We start from the raw sequence: 20,601 nt of genomic DNA, 5'->3' as shown, positions 1-20,601 counted from the left end.
CCTTGAATCACAAAACGATCTGGAGTCAGTCTGTACTTTCACAAGTGTGTTATTACAACCTCTCTGACAAATAGAAATGTCAATGTTCATTTTCACATACCAATGTTCAACAGTTGTTGGACAGCAGTAAACATAGCAGAAGGCAGAAAGTGGTACCCAGATCTGTAAAATGGAAAGCCAAAGTGAACTGTCAGGGTCCATACACAGAGGTAAAAAGACAGAATCATGCAATGTCCTACAGAAGTATGATATGAGAGGAGCAGTGCCAGTCTCTTACCTGTGTCTCACTGGATGTATTGCATGATAATGTTGTTTCGGTTGTCTATATCTTCTTCTTCTGCCTCTTCTTCCTCACACTCTACAGGCTCCACAGCTGCCACAAGACCAACATCAGGCCCATCCTCCTGCAGAAAAGGCACCTGGTGTCCCAAAGCCAGGTTGTGCAACATACAGCATGCCACGATTATCTGGCACACCTTTTTCGATGAGTAGTATAGGGAGCCACCTGTCAGATGGAGGCACCGGAACCTGGCCTTCAGGAGGCCGAAAGTCCGGTCTATCATCCTCCTAGTTTGCCCATGTGCCTCATTGTAGTGTTCCTCTGCCCTTGTCCTGGGATTCCTCACTGGGGTCAGTAGCTATGACAGGTTGGGGTAACCAGAGTCACCTGCAAATATCGAGGGACAACTGTTAAACACACACCAATCCTTAGGGACTCTCCCATTCCCAGACACCTATTCAAACTGTGTTGGGACCTTGGGCTCACCTATTAGCCACACACGGTGCGTCTGGAGTTGCCCCATCACATAAGGGATGCTGCTATTCCTCAAAATGTAAGCGTCATGCACTGAGCCAGGATACTTGGCATTCACATGGGAGATGTACTGGTCTGCTAAACACACAATCTGCACATTCATGGAATGGTAGCTTTTGCGTTTTCTGTACACCTGTTCATTCCTGCGGGGTGGGACAAATGCCACATGTGTACCATCAATGGCATCACTGATGTTGGGGATATGTCCCAGGGCATAGAAGTCATCTGAGGGAAAACAATGTAGCTGCGCATGTGTTTCAGCAGGGCAGACAACACTCTGGACAACACGTTAGAGAACATTGGCTGTGACATCCCTGATGCCATGGCCACTGTTGTTTGAAAGGACCCACTGGCCAGGAAATGGAGTACTGACAGGACTTGCACTAGAGAGGGGATTCCTGTGGGATGGCAGATAGCTGACAACAGGTCTGGCTCCAATTGGGAACACAATTCATGGATTGTGGCAAGGTCAAGTCTGTAAGTGATAATGATGTGTCTGTCTTCCATTGTCGACAGGTCCACCAGGGGTCTGTATACTGGAGGATGACACCATCTCATCAGCTGCCCCAGCGGATGTGCCCTATGGAGGAGAAGGGTGAGCAGAGGTTCATACACCACATAACTTGCACAAGGGTGTTTTGAACAATTGAGATGTAATCGATGTGTGGCGCTGTCTGTCCATATTCCTGCCCAAAAGTGCTGTGACGCAGTTAGGTGCCCTGCCATGTGGCCTCCTGAAATGGCGGCTGCCTGACCTGTAAGGAGGGACAAGGGGAAATGAGGTAACTGTGCTGGCATTGTGCAGTGTCGTGGTAGGCGGACGAAGACCGCGGCGCAATTCAGCATTGGTTATCATTGGGCCCTATGGGTTCCAGGAGCCAATGACGATGTACGCCGGCGGTGACAGTACGCACCGCCATGGACGTAACCGCCATTTTCTATCTATCTGTTCACTCACTTGATACCTGGCCTTCAACAGGAGAGGACCTACACTGCAAGTGCTGATGTGACCTGAGTCTGGAAGTGACAATGGCTACAGTGTCTGGGGAAAGGGCCCCTGCCTTCACCGCAGAGAAGTTGGACAACCTGGTGGCTGGGGTCCTCCCCAGTACCCGCTACTCTACGGTCCTCCAGACAAACAGGTGAGTACACTGTGAGCATGATGGATGCAACATGAATGTATGGAGTGGGGTGGATGGAAGATATGGGGGTGGGCTGAGTCCAGCATGTGAGGATGGTCAGTTTATGTGTTTCTGGGTCAGGGTGGGAAGTTGTGGCCAATGAGTAAGAAGAACCGGACGGGGGAGTAAAATCCATTCTTACTTCACTTTTCCTCAAGGTCAGCGCCCACCAGAAGAAGGGTATTTGGTGTGCCATCGCCAAGGAAGTGCGGACCCTGGGCGTCTACCACAGACAGAGCACCCACTGCCGCAAAAGTTGGGAGGACCTGCGCAGCTGGAGCAAGAAGACGGCAGAGGCCCAGCTGGGGTTGGCCTCCCAACGTGGAAGGGATGCCCGTTGCACCATGACCCCCGATGTACCAGATCTTGGCGGTGGCATATCCTGAGTTGGATGGGCGCTTGAGGGCATCACAGCAGCCATAAGGGGGAGAGTACAGTCACATTCAGCTGACTCTGCGTGCTGTATGAGGTGTCTGGGTGGGGGAAGTGGGCTGTGGGTTCCCCTAGGCTAGAGCAAACCTGCTAGGGTAGGTCCATTGTTAGGCAGGCTCTGTGGCACTCTAACCCCAAAAGAGGTAGTGGCCATCTACACCTAGTCAGGGTCCTGTGGGTTCCAGGTATGCATCAAATGGGCTTAGGCACAGTCCCCCATAGGCAGGTGATTTTCCCAAGTACAGTTAGTACATGGCCTAGTGCATAGGGCTGCTCCCTGTGTGTTGTGTTCGCCAATGGTGGTGTTATTGCTGGCACTGACCATGTGTCTCCTCTGTCTCTACCCCCCTTTTTGTTTAGTCACCCTGTTCTTGTGTGCATTAGCATCATCTGGCGGAGGAGCAGTGGCACTGGAGCAGGAGGGAGCTGCAACCCACATGGCCCAGGAGGGTGAATGGACGGAGTCTGAAGGCACCAGTGGGACGGAGGGCGAGTGGAGCTCCACGGCGGGGAGACACCAGCGACTCCTCCTCTGATGGGAGCTCCCTTGCGGTGGCGGGCACCTCTGTGCCCACCGCAACAACAGTTACAGCCGCCACCCCCCCACCAGCACCGCCCTCACAGCAGCCCCTCAGCATGTTTCCCATGCCCGCTCACCCAGGACAGTGGGCATCTCCTTTGCCCCAGGCACTTCAGGCCCTGCCCCAGTCTCAGTGAGGAGGCTATTGACCTCCTGAGATCCCTCACTGTTGGACAGTCAACCATTTTGAATGCCATCCAAGGTGTCGAGAGGCATTTGCAGTAAACAAAGGCATACCTGGAGGGCATTCATTCTGGTGTGGCAGCCCAACAGAGAGCATTTCAGGCTCTGGCCTCAGCACTGATGGCAGCCATTGTCCCTGTGTCCAGCCTCCCCCCTCCAACTTCCACTACCCAGACCCAATCCCCTCTACCTCAGCCTATTCCAAGCACACCATCAGACCAGCATGCACACTCATCAACACAAAAAGTGGCTCAGGCAAACATAAGCACCACACATCCCACAGGCACTCACACAAGCACCATACCCATGCAGACACACCAACATCCACTGCCTCCACTGTGTCCCCCTCCTCTACATCCTCCACCTCCTTCCCAGTCTCGTCTCCACTCACACCTGCATGCACTACATCCTCAGCCACTACCCCCATCACCAGCATGCCCATCATCACACACCGCTCACGTGCAATCACCACCATCACTACCATACACATGTCTCCTGTGTCCTCTCCCAGTGTGTCTGTGAGCCCTCCTCCCAAAGTACACAAACGCAGGCACACACCCACTCAACAGCCATCCACCTCACAACAGCCTCCAGCCCATGCACCCGCACCCAAACTCAGCAGACGTACACCTCCTACAACCACTACCTCTTCCTCCACTCCCAAACCCCCTCCATCTTCCCGTCCCAGTGTGTCAAAGAAACTTTTCCTGGCTAACATTGACCTCTTCCCTACACCTCCCCCCGGTCCTTCCCCTAGGGCCAGGATGTCCAGATGCCAGCCCAGCACCTCAGCCACAACATCCTCGAGCACTGTGGTCCCTGCAAGTCCAGTAACATCGCGGGCGGCACCCATCAGGGCTGCCAGTGTGCCACCTAGTGAGACCAAGGATCACCCTATTCCGCCACCTGCCAAGGTGAAGAAGGGGCCCACATTCCGTAGGGAAAAATCGCACCAACCACCCAGCAAGGCCTCCTCCAAGACAAAAGAGGACAGTGCCAGGTCCCAGCAGCGACTTCCAAGGTGGGGAAGGGACACAAGGTCAAAGGGAAGTCAGCTCACGGCACGGAGCCTCCGGGTGAGGGACTGGAGTCACCCTTTCTGCAAGCATGAACAGCAACCTGTACGGCGGTGGCCAACGCCACCTGCACGTCTGCTGCGTCTGCTACAGTCCACAGCATCATCCCCAGTGGGCAGCTGTCCGAGGCTGCAGGAGACCTCCAGCTGTCTCCCTCCACAGGTGCTGACACCAGCACCACCGCCAGCATCTCCGCTGCAGACACTGCCGCAGCCACCGCCACCAGCCCCACGATGTGCCCAGCCAGTGCCACCACAGCCGACATCAGCATCATCCTCAGTGGGCAGTCGTCCGAGGCTGCAGGAGACGTTCTGGACCCTGCACACACTATATGAAACACCACAACCAGCACTGGCAGTACCAGCAGTTGGCAGGCTAAGTCGCTGCAGGGAGGAGTGTGTCTCTGCCGCCATAGAGTATCATGCTACCTGTTCCCAGAAAATCTTATGGCTCAGACACCCAGGTGAGGGAATGGGAACTGCCACACCCCAGGTGCAGCACTCTGGGCACCAAGCCCCCTCCAGAAGCAGTGGAGGACAGCATCCACTCAACCAGTCCTTGGCAGGATGAAGCACTCTGGGCACCAAGCCCCCTCGAGAACCAGTGGAGAACAGCATCCACTCACCCTATCCTTGGCAGGATGAAGCACTCTGGGCACCAAGCGCCCTCCAGAAGCAGTGGAGAACAGCATCCGCTCACCCAGGCCTTGGCAGGATGAAGCACTCTGGGCACCAAGCCCCCTCCAGAACCAGTGGAGAACAGCTTCCACTTGAGAAACTTGCACTCCCCAGGACCAATGCGTGGGCAAACCACCCACTTGAGAGACTTGAGAGACTGTGGCTTTGCACTCCCCAGGATAAAGCAGTGAGCAAACCATTCACTTGAGAGACTTGAGAGACTGTGGCTTTGCACTCCCCAGGATAAAGCAGGGTGCAAACCACCCACTTGAGAGACTTGAGAGACTGTGGCTTTGCACTCCCCAGGATTAAGCAGTGGGCAAATCACCCACATAAGAGACTGTGGCCTTCCACTCCCCAGGACCAAGCAGTGGGCATGGAGGTCCCTCGTGGAACAGTGGCGTTGTCCCATCATCCGGCTGAGGTACCCCCCTCACCGTCCCCCTGAGGTGCCTGTTTTTTTTCGACCTGATGCCCTAGCAGTGTTCTCTCCGTTTTGAGGCAGGTGTCATGTGTGGGCTTCGCACATGCTTTTTGGGACCACTGGTCCACGGACATGTAATGGAACAGTATCCGGACTTGTGTACTTGCTGTAAATATTTGTATATGCTGATCTTTTAAATTTATGTTGGCCTATCTGGATTTCCGATGATTACGCTTGTTACAATCATTTCAACTGGTCCTTGTATTCTTCCAGGGGGTTACGGGGAGTAAATGTAATGTTGCTGCATGTGTTTATGTGTGTGTTGTTGAGGGTGGGGTGTTGCGTGTTGCATGTGTGTGTCACTCTCGTTTTCCTCCCCGCTCCCTTGTGTGCTAGGTGCAGTACTCATCGTGGTCATCGCTGCCGCCTTCTTTGATGTTCCTGGTAAAAGAGGAGGTAAACCAATATTTGTAACACCTGTAACTAGGGTTCCATGGTGTCCTGGTTCCTCTTGGGTGTCGAGAGGTGAGTGGTTTCCATTCCAAGTACTGTTTCCGCCGTGCTTTTGATGGCGTTGGTAACGCCCCGGAAAAGCTGGCAGATTGGTGCCATGTAATGGTGTGGGTGGTACATCGTCTTCCGCCTGTCTGTTGGCGGTTACAGCCGCAGTGTTTGTTGCTACCGCCGTGGAGGTCGGAATGTTAAAGTGGCTGTCTGTGTTGGCGGTTTCGCCATGGTCGTGATTCCATTTTTTTTACCGCCAGCCTGTTGGCGGTATTACTGCCGCTTTATCACCGACCGCCAGGATTGTAATGAGGGCCTATATTTCCCCTTAAAGCAAGAACGCAGACTAAGTGTAAAATCAAAAAAAAGTATAAAATGTAAAAAAACATAACTGCTGTATATTTCCCCTTAACTATGATGTAGTAATGTTTGAAAAATTGTACATATATTTACATAAAAAAAAAAAGAAATAAAGTACTGCAGTGCTTTCCAGGGAGTACTGTGGTACACTGTTAGCTTTTAAAAAAAATATATTGCAAAATATAATTAATTTTCCCTAACTATTACCACTTTGATTAAAATGGTAATAGCTAGCGAAATCATAAATCCTACTACTTACCTAAGCCAGTTAACCTCTTAGCTGCTGGGCCTCCCCCCCGTGCTGAGCTCTTTTTTGGCTATTTGGGGTAGTTCGCGCTTAGGCCTTCATAACTTTTCGTACACATAAGCAATCCATGCCAAATTTGCGTCCTTTTTTTCCAACATCCTAAGGTTTCTAATGGTGCCCAGACTTTGTGGTTTCCCCCGGAGGAGACCAAGAAACTAGCCAAAATACAGTGAAAATGTTGTTTACTTAAAAAAAATTGGAAAAAAGGGCTGCCGAAAAAGGCTTGTGTTTTTTTCCCTGAAAATGGCACCAACAAAGGGTTTCTGGTGCTAAAATCGCCATCTTCCCACCTTTCAGGAACCAAATTTTTCAACACAATTTTGGCATTTTACTGGGACACACTCCATTTTTACTATTTTTGGTGCTTTCAGCCTCCTTCCAGTTAGTGACAGGAATGGGTGTGGAACCAATGCTGGATCCCGGAAAGCTAAATATTTCTGAAAAGTAGACAAAATTATGAATTCAGCAAGGGGTCATTTGTGTAGATCCTGCAAGGTTTCCCTTCAGAAAATAACAGCTGAAATAAAAAAATATTGAAAGTGAGCTGAAAAAAACAGCCATTTTTCTCCACGTTTTACTCTGTAACTTTTTCCTGCAATGTCAGATTTTTTAAAGCAATATACCGTCACATCTGCTGGACTCTTCTGGTTGCGAGGATATATAGGGCTTGTAGGTTCATCAAGATCCCTAGGTACCCAGAGCCAATAAATGTGGTGCACCTTGCAATGGGTTTGCATTCTATACCGGGTATACAGCAATTCATTTGCTGAAATATAAAGAGTGAAAAATAGGTATCAAGAAAACCTTTGTATTTCCAAAATGGTCATAAGATAAGGTGTTGAGAAGCAGTGGTTACTTGCACATCTCTGAAGTCCGGGGTGCCCATACTAGCATGTGAATTACAGGCCATTTCTCAAATAGACGTCTTTTTTACACACTGTCTCACATTTGGAAGGAAACAATGTAGAGAAAGACAAGGGGCAATAACACTTGTTTTGCTATTCTGTGTTCCCCCCAAGTCTCCCGATAAAAATGGTACCTCACTTGCGTGGTTATGCCTAATGCTCGCGACAGGAAACGCAACATGGACACATCACATTTTTACATTGAAATCTGACGTGTTTTTTGCAAAGTGCCTAGCTATGGATTTTGGCCTCTAGCTCAACTAGCACCTAGGGAAACCTAGCAAACCTTGCCATTTGTGAAAACTAGACACCTAGGGGAATCCAAGATGGGGTGACTTGTGGGGCTCTGACCAGGTTCTGTTACCCAGAATCCTTTGCAAACCTCACAATGTGGCTAAAAAAACACTTTTCCTCACATTTCGGTGACAGAAAGTTCTGGAATCTGAGAGGAGCCACAATTTCCTTCCACCCAGCGTTCCCCCAAGTCTCCCGATAAAAATGGTACCTCACTTGTATGGGTAGGCCTGGTGTACGCGACAGGAATAGATCACACAACGGTCAATGTTGGTCATTACATGAGGCAGCTGTTGACCCTGGGGTGATCCATTCCTGATGCAGGCACTAGGTATAGGCGCTCCAGTGGGGTAGAGTTTTTATCAGGACAGGTGAGGAATCACTGGTTGGTAGGAATTGTGTGGAGCCCAGCATATTCTTGTAGTTTGTGTGACAGAAATGCGAGAAAAATAGAGTTGTTATTCAACATTTCAGCTTTGCAGGGTATTCTGGGTAAGAAAACTTTGGAGAATCCACACAAGTCACACCTCTGTGGACTCCCCCGGATGTGTAGTTTCCAGAAATGTTTGGCTTTAGTATGTTTCTCTATATGGCTGCCGAACCCAGGACCAAAAACACAGGTGCCTGCCTTACAAAACCAGTTTGTTTTGTGATAGATCATTTTGAAGTCTCCACTATACGATTTGGGCGGTGGAATTTGGGGCTGAACTAAATTGGGGAGCTCCCAAGAGAGCACTCTCTCTCTCAGCTTGCCGCTGCATTCACCTGCTCTCTGGGTTGGGCTAACCCACTATTACCCTGTTGCACAGACTGTGCTTGCGAAGGGACAACAGGACTGTCCTCATCACCTACCTCATAATTTACTGGAAGAGGAGTTATCGAATGGGACTCCTCCGACTGAAAAATCACTCCCAGAGTCTGCGCCATTGTCCTATCCCTCAGATGCTGTCTCTCATCCTATGTCAGAGCTGTCCTCTATAACCCGAGTGACGGCAGCAGTCATCCATCAAGATGCCATCTCTGCTATTGGCTAAACTGTTGCTCTAAAACACTAGCCTACATAGACAGTCACAAAATCGATGGTGTGTGTGAGATACGTGCAACAGTAGAGGCCACCTTACCTGCGCTTCTTCCCTCAATCAGCACGTTCTTTCAAGACACTCAAAAAACACCGTGTCACATACCATTCGTCACAGTCTTTAGCACCTCCTGCGCCCATTCCAACAATCATTATTGGTGCTCCCACTCCCTCCTCCTCGGATTCCCTCATTACCACCCAGCAAAAGTGCCCTTCATCTCTCCATAGCCGACCCCGACCCTGCACATACATTTCATTTGTATTATAGCGCAGGTAATGGCTGACTTTACTAATGTACTCAGCTATTTACATAAAAAACAGATTTGGTCTTTACAGTAGGCATATAAACCTTCTGAGCTTCTATATGGCACTAAAACTGCCACTAGACAAAAGTCTGATCCTTTTGTAGCAGAAACATAATCACAATACTTACTTGACTTTTTTATTACTGCCTAAAAGCTACAGTTAAAATACGTCAGTTGAAGTATGTGCATTGCTTTGAAGGCGCAAGCTGCAACTGCAAGAGAACTGGTGGCAAATATATATATATATATATATATATCACTTTTATATGTGGAAAGCCAGGGCACTCATGAGTCAAAATAAAATACGTTAGAGGTGTTTAGAGTCCATATTGTACTAGTAAAGAATTTTGTTGTAAGACCGGGAATCATGAAAACAGGAACCTTCAATTTATTCTTGAAAGATAAGTTACATCACAGTTATAGGAAACACTCCTTAAGGTCAGCACATCTGTGACCATAACAGCCGATAAGTAGTCATGTAGCAACAAACGCCAACACGTGTTTCGTCTTATGAGAGATAAATCTCAAAGACTTCATCAGGGCTGGAATAAACAAAAATAATGTCTAAAACATGTGGTATGGTAACCTCTGATTCATTAGATACAATGAGTGACAACAACAAGTCACTCCCACCGTGATGTTTGTGTGATTAGAAAGAATGCAATACGTGACATGTGTGATATACACAGAAAGGAATTTTCCCTCCCCGTACAGGTATTATCAAGAGAAAATCATAAAGCGTGTGAAAGAAAAGGAGGTCACTTTTTGTGAAAGTGCAATACATCGAGAAAAACGCTAGCGACATCAAAATTAATTACAAAGGCTAATACAACCTAAAGGTTATTGTGTCATAGTTGGTGCACGTCCTCCATTAAAAATTGAAAGAAAGGTGAAAAAACTCAAACGATCAAAATGTCATGGGCCGGTACGAAGATAAATATCTAAGGTCACAAAGGTGGCCATAAAAATCATAATTCAACCTAAACCTGTGTGTCGCAATCACCGAAATGAGCTGAACATACCTGAGCTACAGTCAAGACATCTATCAATATTGTACTCCTGAGCAATCCCAGGGATCTGAAACTACAACAAATAACCCAACGTGAATATTGGACATAATCCTGGGAACATGACGGTAATGCCGCAAACCGATAAACGATAAGACACACAACACAACACAATAGTGATATGGGCTCCTCGACGTCATTGGATAGTACGTCCACTAACAACAGCGACACAAGTGCATCGTCTTTCTCTTCAAGACAGGATAGTACAGTACCACAAGGCACTCCCTCTTTTTTAGCAGAGGTTCAAAGAATAAGGCAGGGACAATGGGAAATGAGTCGACGCAAGGTAGACCCAGGAAAACCAGGAGAGGCAAGAGAGGCAGAACATTCAGAGACAAGAAAGGGAATGAAGACAAGGTCTTGGGACAAAGGGAAATAGACAATCCTAGCAATAGTTCCATCAATGTCATCAATCTTTCTAATTCTACACTCACCACACATGACTTGACACTTCTCAGCAAAGGCCTAGGTTTCTGTCCAGGGGACTTTGGAGATTTTCAGAGGACTAAAATTGACTTTTTTAAGTTCATCAGATGTCTGAAACTGAAAAAGCATTTTACTAGGCACACTGACAACAGGGATTTTAGCATCCTCCCTGACAGTCACAACGTCTTTCAACCACTGTCCATTAGAGATATTCAGGACACGGCCACTTTACTGTCCATTACAGACTGCGAACAGGACCCTACTACCATATTACGGGTCTTATCTGATCTTGATATCCCATCGGATGCACTTTACAGTGGTCTGAGGAGGAAATCAACTTGGACACCAACCCTTACGAGTGGCAATTGCATAGACACGTTCTTTAAATTGGTCTGGCATGACCTTAATAAATCAGAATTTATTAATGGCACACAACAACATTTTTGGCATCATAACCTAAACCATGCAGAGAGAACTAGCCTGAGACAACTGCGTTCACGATCAGGGAGGCAGATAAAGGAGGGAACATTGTGGTTTTGAATACCTCAGATTACGATCATGAGCTGTACAGACAGCTGGACGACGCTACTTGTTATGAGAAGATTCTTGCAGATCCTATTCCCTCACTTGCCAACAAAATCAACAAATTTCTGCAGGAGTGTTTGGATCTCTCACTTCTGAAAGAAGAAGAATACATGTACCTTCGTGTCCTCAGACCTAGATACCCTTGCATTTATGCATTACCTAAAATACACAAAAACCCGACATCACCGCCGGGGAGGCCCATTGTATCAGGCATAGGTGGCCCTACAGAAAGACTCTCAGAGTATGTAGATATCTTTTTGCAACCTTTTGTAGTGAATCTGCCATCCTATATTAAAGATACTAAACATATTCTGAGCATACTGTCTGACATCACTTGTGAAATAGGGATGACCCTGGTAACATTAGATGCAACTTCCCTACATACCAGTATTAACCATAAGATGGGAAAGGAAGCATTATGTCACTTTCTTCACAAGAGACCAGCCAACCTTTATGGGCACACTAACATGTTATTGAATATGGTGGATCTAATTTTAAACAACAATGTTTTTCTATTTAAAAACGATTGGTTTCGCCAGAAGCAAGGGGTAGCAATGGGATCCAAATTCTCTCCAGCCTATGCCAATCTCTTTATGGGATTGTTCGAACAAAACATGATTTGGAGTGAGAAGGGCAGTACGTGGATTTCGGACATACTCTTTTGGGGTAGATATATAGACGACTGTCTTATGATCTGGACGGGCGATTTACACAAACTAAACGATTTTATTAGCTACCTAAACACTAATGACTACAACATTCAATTCACCTCAGAACACAACGTTACCAACATTGCCTTTTTAGATGTAGAATTATTCATTCATGAGAACAAAATAGAGAGTCGATTATACAGGAAAAGCCCAGCATGTAACTCTATTCTACATGCCCGAAGCGCACACCCAATGCATCAAATCAACTCGATACCATATGGGGAGATGGTACGGGCAAGAAGAAACTGCAGTTTAGATGAAGACTTTGCTTTATGCATTGAAGACATGAGTGTCAGATTCAGGGCACGGGACTATCCCCCAAAGGTGATTGAGAGAGCTTGAGACAGGGCGATGCGTCTGAAAAGACTAGACACACTTAATCAGAGAACTAGACCTAGGGTTAATGCTATCCGCTGTATAACTAACTATACAAGAACAGCTACTCTACTACAAAAATGCATGAATAGACATTGGCACTTATTAACTGCAGATCCTAACCTCAAGAAGGTGATCTCAGATAAACCGGTTTTGACTTTCAGAAGGGGCAAATCTTTGAAAAGCAGTCTGTGCCCCAGCTATCGCACAAAACGGACTCAGGACAATTGGCTGAATAGCCGTTGCAAAGGATTTTTTAAATGTGGCCATTGTGGCATGTGCCGATGGGCCAAATCAGGCATCACTACGTTTATGGGTTCGACTGGATCTCAGTTTAACATTAACCACAACATCACATGTGATACCAATTATGTCATTTACATGATCATTTGCAAATGTGGCCTCTATAATGTAGGCAGTACCATTAGGCCACTTAAAGTAAGGGCAAGCGAACATTTTAGGGCCCTAAGACAGGATGATGAAAGATATCCTATAGTGAGCCATATGAGACAATGTCCGAAACAAAACAATACTTGTGGCTTTGAGTTTTTTGGATTTGATCTCATCAGCAAGGACCCCAGGGGAGGCAACAGAGAGTTAGCACTCAGGAGGAAAGAATGCTACTGGATTCTTAAACTCAGAGCGGTGGAGGAGGGCCTTAATACCAACTTTGAGATGGAATATTATTTAGGGGAATAATATGACATTTCCAATTTAAACACAACATCTTGTTATCTCTCCATATTCTCTGATATAACACCTGTGACTGTATATGTTATGTACTTGATTAAACATTTGCTCTGTATACTCAGAATCTCAGAGTAGACAAATTGGAGATTTCGCCGTTATGTTTTTTCCGACTATGCTTGAATATGTATACCGTATTTGTCCACCATCCATTTTTTCTTGCTTTTGTATGTACTCTGTAGCTCATACCTGGTTGCTACACCAACTTTATAGGCATTGAAGTGATTATTTGTCTCTTGGTTCTGTCTGTCGGCAGGTCCTTTCTGTTTGTGTCATAATTGTGGCACCTCACCTTTATTTTAAGTCCCCTTATAGCTTATATACATTTTCAACATTGGCATTAACTTATTCATACTTCTCTATTGTTTTTTGACCTAATTGTTGTAGTCAGTTTGATATTGCTTAAGTACTCACATCATGGATACAAAGTCAGTTTTCACGATGGCTGAAGAACATATAATGACACCATCTATCCCTTTACTAGTGTATAGACATTATCGCAGAGCCTCTACAAGAAGTTTGTGCTCCACAAACAATAGATGAATGACTCTTTCTTCGATTTTACGATTACACGTGATTTTGGTTCTCGTATCATTGACCGCCACTCTCGCCTACCTAGATTATGTGGTTTCACCACTCCAAGATGGCGGCCATGGATAAGCATGAGTCCTATCTTTATTTCGTGTTAAGAACGCACAGTAGAGACGTTTTAAATAGAGCACCCGCCATGGAATGGGTTGATTATATATTGTCTGGACACTACGGAACGCCGCGCAATTACTTGAACTTGGTTTCCCGTTCTTTTCTACTTCATATAGAATAGGTAAGTGGTTCTTTTTTTAGGATATAATGTTCGACCTTTTAAAATAAGGTTTTAAAGCACGGTAATACTCAGCGGGCATATTAGATTTCGACAACTCACTGACGGGCATTTTGTATTCGTTTTACTTTAGGATACTCGGTATTATAGGTTGTTCAACTACCTGCTATTTCTCTCTATCACAGATACCACAAGGTTAGTCATAGGTCTTATGGCCGTTTTTCTTATCGTTTATCGGTTTGCGGCATTACCGTCATGTTCCCAGGATTATGTCCAATATTCACGTTGGGTTATTTGTTGTAGTTTCAGATCCCTGGGATTGCTCAGGAGTACAATATTGATAGATGTCTTGACTGTAGCTCAGGTATGTTCAGCTCATTTCGGTGATTGCGACACACAGGTTTAGGTTGAATTATGATTTTTATGGCCACCTTTGTGACCTTAGATATTTATCTTCGTACCGGCCCATGACATTTTGATCGTTTGAGTTTTTTCACCTTTCTTTCAATTTTTAATGGAGGACGTGCACCAACTATGACACAATAACCTTTAGGTTGTATTAGCCTTTGTAATTAATTTTGATGTCGCTAGCGTTTTTCTCGATGTATTGCACTTTCACAAAAAGTGACCTCCTTTTCTTTCACACGCTTTATGATTTTCTCTTGATAATACCTGTACGGGGGAGGGAAAATTCCTTTCTGTGTATATCACAAATGTCACGTATTGCATTCTTTCTAATCACACAAACATCACGGTGGGAGTGACTTGTTGTTGTCACTCATTGTATCTAATGAATCAGAGGTTGCCATACCACATGTTTTAGACATTATTTTTGTTTATTCCAGCCCTGATGAAGTCTTTGAGATTTATCTCTCATAAGACGAAACACGTGTTGGCGTTTGTTGCTACATGACTACTTATCGGCTGTTATGGTCACAGATGTGCTGACCTTAAGGAGTGTTTCCTATAACTGTGATGTAACTTATCTTTCAAGAATAAATTGAAGGTTCCTGTTTTCATGATTCCCGGTCTTACAACGAAATTCTTTACTAGTACAATATGGACTCTAAACACCTCTAACGTATTTTATTTTGACTCATGAGTGCCCTGGCTTTCGACTTATCTGTGTTCAGTTTCTTCGGAAACTCTAGAGGACAAGGGAAGATCCTCTTGCCAGGAGCACCGTGCCTTACCTGCTATGTTTATCTGTTACTATGTAGATTCACTGTGAGCACCCAAGTACTATGTCCTTTCTTCCTGGTTGCTAGTGTCTTGGTTCACTTTTATATGTGGGTCTGGTTTTCCTGGGGGCCGATCGCAGCCCCCAGGGAAACCACACATGTATTGACAAAAGTGATCCATATATATATATATATATATATATACATATATATACATATATATATATAGATCTATCTCTACATAGATATATCTATCTACATGGATATATCTATAGAAAGATCTATATATATACATATATATATATAGATCTATCTATAGATATATCCATGTAGATAGATATATCTTTATATATATAGATCTATATATATATATATAGATCTATATTTTTTTTAGTAGTTGCATGGTTCGCGCCCCCCCCCCAGGGGACACCTACCTTTTTTTTTTAAATATGCCCCGGTGGGGGGGGGGGCTGGCCTGTTTTCCGCGGGTGTCAACCCCCGGTGTCTAGTGGTGTTTCCTGGCCCCCGATTCGCAGCTGTGCTGCGATCGGGGACCAGGAAACACTTTCAGGAAGGCCTCCTAAGAAAGGTGAGAGTCTCCCCTTTCTTACGAGGCCTTCCCGAACGTGGGCAAGGCCGTTTGGGTCTGTTTTCCCCATCGGTGACGTCAGCATGCCTCGCGGCGCGCTGACGTCACAAAGGGGCGGGTGGGGTTTGGGGAGTGGGGAAAAGCTTCCGTGTCTCCCGGGTATTAAAAAAATATATATATAAATCCTCGGGTGCGATTTATTAACCCCTTCCCTGGTGTGGGCCACTGGTCGTGACCCGCACCAGGGAGGTAGTGTGGGCGTCGGCCAGTGGCCGACGCCCGCATTTAAAGGGTTAAAACATATTGGTGGTGATTACAACCCTGGCGGTCGGTGTTAAAGCGGCGGTAAGACCGCCAACCGGACGGACGGTAAAAAAAATGTAATCACGACCGTGGCGGAAACCGCCAACAAAGACAGCCACTTTAACACTCCGACCGCCACAGCGGTACAAACAAACAGCGCGGCAGTCACCGCCAACAGACAGGCGGGAGACAATGTACCACCCACAGTATCACAACCTACCAATCCACCACCTTTTCCGAAGCGGATTCACCGCGAACAAAAACACGGCGGAAACAGGATTTCGAAGGGAAAACGCTCACCTCTGCACACCCCACGAGGAACCAGAGCTCCACATTTTACCAGCCTTTACCTTCTTGCTCCTCTACCAGGAGCACGAACGCCGGCGGCGAAGACCACGTGAGTACTGCACCTACGACACAGGGGAGGGAAAAAACTGTGACACACACACACAACACGCAACACCCCCTCCCTCACCCACGACAACACACACGCTAATACATATTGACACATAACAGTTACTCCCCTCAACCCCCCCCGGAAGAATGCAAAGACAAAAGGAAATGAGGTGAACGATTGTAATATATTAAAATTCAGTAGTCAAATAATATACATACACTATTTACAAATATATACACCAAGAATATTAGTCCAAGGTATTCCACCCTTAAAGTCCGTGGACCACTGGGCCCACACTGCATGGGCGAGGCCCACACAAGATACCCGAACATGACGGAGAGAACACTGCAGGGGCATCAGATAGAAATAAAACAGGCACCTCAGGGTGAAGGGAAAGGGTGGGCACCTCAGCCGGTTGAGTGCACGACGCCAAATCCACGAGGGGGCCCCATGCCCACTGTTCAATCCTGGGGAGTGCAAATTCACAGTCTCACAAGTCTCTACAGTGGGTGGGTTGCCCACTGCGATATCCTGGGGAGTGCAAAGCCACAGTCTCACAAGTCTCTACAGTGGGTGGTTTGCCCACTGTTCAATCCTGGGGAGTGCAAAGCCACAGTCTCTCAAGTCTCTACAGTGGGTGGTTTGCCCACTGTTCAATCCTGGGGAGTGCAAAGCCACAGTCTCTCAAGTGGATAACAGTCTCCACTGGTTCTGGAGGGGGCTTGGTGCCCAGAGTGCTTCATCCTGCTCGTGGTGGCCTCAGTAGGGTCAGTGCTTTTGGCGCTCATGGGCCTGCGGTGCTTGTGGCGGTGGTGTCCTTGGCAGCAGTGCTTGTGGCGGCGGTGTCCTTGGCAGCGGTGATTGTGGCGGCAGTGTCCTTGGCAGCGCTTCAGCTGCTGGCGGTCCTGTCTTGGGCAGCGGGGCTGCTGGCGGTCGCCTCCTGGGCAACGGGGCTGCTGCTGGCGGTCCTGTCTGGGCCAGCGGGGCTGCTGGCGGTCGGCTCCTGGGCAGTGGGGCTGCTGCTGGCGGTCCTGTCTGGGCCAGCGGGGCTGCTGCTGGCCTGGACCTGGGCAGCAGGGCTGATGGCAGTTTTCTCCGCCGTGCTGATCTTCCCAGACTTGCCGGGTTTCTTGTGCCCCTTCCCCACCTTGGAAGGTGTCGCAGCTGACTCCACACTCCCACCTGTACCCCTGGGAGCGGCTTTGGTGGCTGTTGTCTTCCCCCTCTCCTGCCGGGCACTGGCCAACTTTTGATGCTTGGCAGGTGGGGGACTGTCCGTGCTGTGGCTCCTTGCCACACTGGCTGCCCTGCTGCCTGGTGCACTCCAAAATCCGGTGACTACTGTCACCACTGGCCCTCCGATGTGGCTGAGGTGCTAGGTTGGGACCTGGAGAGTCGGGCCCTAGGAGACAGACGGGGTGGGGGAGGTGAGGGAAAGAGGTCAAGGGTGGACAGGAAAAGTTTCTTAGGAACACTGGGACGGGTAGCTGGAGGGGGTTTTGGAGTGGAGGAAGAGGTAGTGGTTGTAGGAGGTGTACGTTTGGTGACTTTGGGTGAAGGTGCATGAGCTGGAGGCTGTCGTGAGGTGGTTGGCTGTTGGGTGGGTGTGTGGCTGCGTTTGTGTACCTTGGGAGGTGGCGTCACAGACACACTGGGAGAGGACACAGGGGATGTGTGAATGGTAGTGGGGTGGTGACTGCACGTGAGTGGGGTGTGGTGGTGGGTGTGCTGGAGAGGGACGTAGTGGCTGTAGAGGTAGTGCATGCAGGTGTGAGTGTAGACGAGACTGGGAGGGAGGAGGGAGATGAGGAGGAGGGGAACACAGTGGAGGCAGTGGATGTTTCTATGTCTGCATGTGTGTGATGCTTCCGTGAGTGCCTGTGGGATGTGTGGTGCTTATGTTTGCCTGAGCTTCCTTTGTGTGTTGAGGTGTGTGCATGCTGGTCTGATGGTGTGCTTGGGGTAGGCAGGGGTACAGGGGATTGGGTCTGGGTGGAGGAAGTTGGAGGGGGAGGCTAGAGACAGGGACAATGGCTGACATCAGTGCTGAGGCTAGAGTCTGAAAAGCTCGCTGAAGGGCTGCCTGACCAGAATGAATGCACTCCAGGAATGCATTGGTTTGTTGCAACTGCCTCTCTACACCCTGGATGGCATTCAAAATGGTGGTCTGCCCAACAGTGAGGGACCTGAGGAGGTCAATGGCCTCCTCACTGAGGGCAGCAGGGGTGACTGGGGCAGGGGCTGAGGTGCCTGGGGCAAAGGAGATGCCCACCCTCCTGGGTGAGCGGGCACGGGGCAAAGGCTGAGGGGCTGCTGGGAGGGCGGTGCTGGTAGGGGGGGTGGCAGCTGTACCTGTAGAAGTGGGGGCACAGGTTTTGCCGCCACCACAAGGGAGCTCCCATCAGAGGATGAGTCCGTATCACTGGTGTCAGCTCCTGTCCCCTCCGTGGAGTTCCCCTCGCCCTCCATCCCACTGGTGAAATCAGACTCCGTAGTGTCGCCCTCCAGGGCCATGTGGGATACAGCCCTCTCCTGCTCCGGTGCCACTGGTCCTCTGCCTGATGATGCTAATGCACACATGTACAGGGAGACCACAAAAAGGGGGAGGGGAAGACAGAAGAAAGAGATGTTGAGTGCATGCATTACCGCTACCGTTGGCGGACACGAAAGACACAGAAGCCCCATGCGCTACGCCGCACACTTGGGGTCCACTTTCAATCCCTGGGACATGGCCTACAAGGCTATGGTCGATATCTGCACACATGGATGTCACAGGAGCCTGACTAGGTGTAGTTGGCACTGTACCCAGGTGGGGTGGGGTGCCACAGGGTCTGCCTGAAAAAGGGGACTTAACTAGCACACTCGCCCTGGCCTAGGGAAACCCATAGCCCACCTTCCCCACTCAGACACCTCCACTGCATGCTAAATCAGCATAATGAGAGTGTACTCACCCCCTTGTTGCTGCTGTGAATCCCTCAAGCGCCCATCCAACTCCGGGTACGCCACCGCCAGGATCCTGAACATCAGGGGGTCATGGTGCGACTGGCACCCCTCCCACGTTGGGAGGCCATCCCCAGCTGGGCCTCCGCCATCTTCTTGCTCCAGCGGCGAATGTCCTCCCATCTTTTCCGGCAGTGGGTGCTCCGTCTGTGATAGACCCCCAGGGTCCGGACGTCCTTGGCGGTGGCACGCCAAATATCCTTCTTCTGGTGGGCGCGGACCTACATGAATTGTACAGGGGAAAAAGAGAAGTTATTACCAACTGCACCTTCACAGTCATTGGCCCGCATCCTTATCCTTGCCATGTGGCACATGCACTCACCGTCGTTTCATGCACGCATCATTCTCCCCCCTATCTTTCATCCACACCACTCTACACAGGCATTGCCCATACAGCATGCTCACAGTGTACTTACCTGTTTGCCTGGAGGACCGTAGAGTAGCGTGTACTGGGGGAGGACCCCATCCACGAGTTTCTCCAACTCCACAGTGCTGAAGGCAGGGGCCCTTTCCCCAGACGCACGACCCATTGTCTCTTCTAGACTGAGGTCACAGCAGCACTTGCAGTATAGGTACTCTCCTGTCGAAGATCAGGTATCGAGTAATTGAACAGATAGAAAATGGCGCTCACGTCCGCGGCGGTGCGTACCGTCACCGCCGGCGTACATCGTCATTGGCTCCTGGGACCCATAGGGTCCAATGTTAACCAATGCAGAATTGCGCCGCGGTCTTCGACTGCCTACTGCGACGGTGTACAATGCCAGCGCAGTTACCTCACATTCCATTGTCCCACTTTACACGTCAGGCAGCCGCCATTCCAGGGGCCCACATGGCTTTATTTTTAACTGCGTCACACATACCTAGGCCTTGCCTCAACACTCAAAATTCGGGTTATGAATGGTTTTCTGAATAAGCTGTGTGTACGTACCTCTGAGTTGGTTGACTCTGTGCTCGCTGTTGTCCTTCATAGGCACCATCCGCTGGGACATGTGAGGAGATGGCGGCATCCTCCGGTGTACAGACCGCTGGTGGACCTGTCGACAATGGAGGAAAGACATGTAATCATCACTTACAGGCTTGATCGTGCCACAATCCTGGAACTGTGTGCCCAGTTGGAGCCAGACATGATGTCAGCAATCCGCCATCCCACAGGAATCCCCCCTCAAGTGCAGGTGCTGTCAGTACTCCATTTCCTTGCAAGTGGGTCTTTTCAAACTACAGTGGCCATAGCATCAGGGATGTCCCAGCCTATGTTTTCCAACGTGTTGTCCAGAGTGTTGT

Source organism: Pleurodeles waltl, chromosome 10 (genome assembly GCF_031143425.1).
Source record: "Pleurodeles waltl isolate 20211129_DDA chromosome 10, aPleWal1.hap1.20221129, whole genome shotgun sequence".
Lineage (NCBI taxonomy): Eukaryota > Metazoa > Chordata > Amphibia > Caudata > Salamandridae > Pleurodeles > Pleurodeles waltl.
Note: the sequence above shows the minus strand (reverse complement) of the source record.